General features: G+C 39.5%; 1 pseudogene; it reads right to left on the bottom strand.

Moving 5' to 3' along the window:
- Nucleotides 1-243: 243 nt before the first annotated feature.
- LOC123742360 (putative nuclease HARBI1) lies at nt 244-1,540 on the bottom strand (annotated as a pseudogene).
- Nucleotides 1,541-3,383: the final 1,843 nt, after the last annotated feature.

The raw sequence follows: 3,383 nt of genomic DNA, 5'->3' as shown, positions 1-3,383 counted from the left end.
AAAAATGTAATTTAGAAATTGACCACATAAGGCTGCAGATGCAAAAGATAAAAATAGAAATACAACTGCTGGAACATCAGTTAAAGGTGTGTGAGGTGCCCACAGGTGGATGATTTTACTTGTTTGAACAATATAAAAAATATTAACTACTGTACTACATTTGTACTTTCAGGAAATAAAGAAGACTTCATAAAAAGAAAAGGCATATTCTCTTTATTTGATACTGGGGAGGTGATGGGTCAATCAAAAGTTATGGTAGTATATTGTGTCTCTCACTGCTCTTCCATGTCGTGCATCAGAGGGGTGGTCAGGATCGTAATCCGGATCATTTACTGGTTGAGTAGGACATTGTTCTCCTCTAATTGTGGCAATGTTGTGGAGAATCAGACATGCCACAATAATATCACAAGCCCTTTCTGGGGTGACCCTGAGCCTACGAAGGCACTGGATCCGGGCCTTGAGCATCCCAATGGTCATCTCTGCCCTGGCTCGTGTCTTGCAGTGAGCCAAGTTATAACATTGCTGCGGGCCGGGATCAGGGTAAGGGGTCAGCAAATAGGGCTGGCAGGGGTACCCTCTGTCACCGAGCAGGTAACCATCGAACTCTCCTATGATAATACGAGGATACAGTTTACATTTTCAGTTGCAATAGGATGAAACAAAATATTGAATATATATATATATATATATATATATATAGCTATATCCTATTATAAACTCAACACGGGCAAATCTAGCGCTCAGTGTACATTCACGAAAAATGTGCGAGTCATGCACAGACCCAGGCCACTTTGCTTCCACGTTGCTGAAGATGTGGGCTGCATCACATATTATTTTCACAGTGCAGAACAGTAATTAGCTGCTGTAGTGAAGTATCTTAGGGAAGTAGTGAAGTATCTTTCATTTGGACTGCTAAAGGCTACTATTTAGGCCTACCTGCACATTAATGCTGTGGAAAGACTTCCTATTCACATAATCTCCATCATTACTGAAGGAGCTGTGATAGGAATATGAGTGCAATCTATGCAGCCAATCACACCTGGAAACCTTAAACTATATCAAATTAACTGATTAGTGGTTCAAGTCTCAAAGCATCATACTAAATTAATTAATTATTGCTTAGACTGATACCTGCAATTTTGTGGAAATCTTCTTTGATGAGTCTTGTGGGTCTGTGACTTGGGACCACACAAAAGTGTACAGTAAACATTTCAGTGCAAGAGTTACATTTCTGACAGCCCGACAGACAGTTAGCTGCCTTGGAAATATGCTCAGCGTCACCGATGTTATATAGAAAACCCCTGTTGGCAAAAAAATGAAGTGCAACACAAAGAATTGACAGCATGTCTACGATGTGTCATATGAACGATATGAGGGCTGAGAATATTGTTCAGATGAAAAAACAGAAACGCTCAAACAGATAATCATCAGGGAATGATAAAACATCCAAGCAGGGTCTGATCACCCTCTCCCGACTAAGATTTCTGCAGGGTGTTTGTGCTTCAATATCAACTGGCTCTTTAAGAAAAGGACATGACATGTCTGACAGTTCCTTCAGTCTGCAGGTGTCAGCTAAAGAGGAGGAGAAACTCAGGGTTAGTTGAAGAAAACCTACCAGCGAGCAGGTTAGCTTCACGGTGTATGTTTCCATAATAACTGACTCAGAGTTAAGCTGAACTGGTTTTGTGAAACCGAAAACCCAGAGTTTCCTTCAATTCTGAGTCAACTACCGCTGAGTTTTCACAAATCCCGCTTTCTGAAACAGGGCCCAGGTTCCTTCTTGTTATCCTACAAGTGTGTATTCACTACGAACCAAACAGAAGCAAATGTCCAAAAAGGGGAGGTACTAACCCTGAATTTATCTATTAAGAAACGCTCATTTTTGTTACAAAACATTTTCAGTTGCAAAACGTTTTGCAACGGTGTGCACTAATGACTAGAATACCCCGCAGGTAACCATCTCCACCTGTGACTCAACATCCAAACTAAAATAATGTACATCCAGGTTTGGGGAGTAGCGGATTACATATAATCCGTTACATTTAAGGGATTGCAAAACAACGTTAACTGTAATCCATTACATTACCAGCAAATATATTATAATCAGATTACAGATACTTGTGAAAAACTAGATGATTACTTCGAGGATTACTCTTAAATTCAGAAAGTATGTTGGCGGAAAAAAATCTTTGGCACTACTCTGTTTCCTCAATGACATTCAAATCAGCATTGAAAAAAGGCGCACATTTTAAATTAGTTCCACCTGAGCAAGTCTGACCACAAGTCAGAGAAAACTATGATGACACACCAAATGTGTTTGATGGATCGTGGGAAAAGAGCAGGAATATGCATTTGTAGGCTACAGTCCAAGCTATGTCTTTCAATGGTGCAACTGTTGTCGGCGTCCAAAGATTATCCAATTTGAATAAACGCTTGGAGGTAAGGATGACAGCAGTGGTGTAGTCTATGGCGATACGGATATGACTTATTATTGATATCTATGTAGCGCATTGATGTGAATCACACAGCTGGTCTCTCATTGAGCTATTTGTGCCTTACGGGTTGTGGTTGTTGTGGATGGCTGTTCACAAATCTAAATGTGTATTTGAACCCAATAATGGTTGAATTAAAGAAGTTTAAACTGCCTATCAATCATTGTTTTTTAAACAAATGGACAGCCTGTGACAAATGCGCTCTTGTAACAGCTGCATAGTGTGGATCACAGCCTATGGAATAAAAGTGGGGCTTTTATTGCTTCAATCTAATTCATGCTGATTAAAAAAAATGTATCCACAGGCCTAATGGACACCTGCTCAAACTCACACACTTTTGATAGACTTAAAGGGGCAATCTGTAGTTGCTACATCAATTTCTGGACACAAATTATATATCCATTGATTATTGAAGAATATGAATCAAATACATTTTTATTGGACACATACACATGGTTAGCAGATGTTATTGCGAGTGTAGCGAAATGCTTGTGCTTCTAGTTCCGCGAGTGCAGTTGTATCTAACAAGTAATCTAACAAATTCACAGTGACTACCTTATACACACACAAAATAAAGGAATGGAATAAGAATATGTACATATAAATATATGGATGCGCGATGGCCGTGCAGCATAGGCAAGATGCAATAGATGGTACAAAATACAGTATATACATTTCAGATGAGTAATGTAGGATATGTAAACATTATTAAAGTAGCGTTATTTAAAGTGACTAGTGATACCATTATTACATCTGTTTATTAAAGTGGCCAGTGATTTGAGTCTGTATGTTGGCAGCAGCCTCTATGCTAGTGATGGCTGTTTAACAGTCTGATGGCCTTGAGATAGAAGCGGGGTGAAGAGGCAGTGGCTCGGGTGGTTGTTGTCCTTG

Source organism: Salmo salar, chromosome ssa04 (assembly GCF_905237065.1).
Source record: "Salmo salar chromosome ssa04, Ssal_v3.1, whole genome shotgun sequence".
Taxonomy (NCBI): Eukaryota; Metazoa; Chordata; class Actinopteri; order Salmoniformes; family Salmonidae; genus Salmo; species Salmo salar.
Note: the sequence above shows the minus strand (reverse complement) of the source record. Positions and strands in the feature narration are given on the sequence as shown.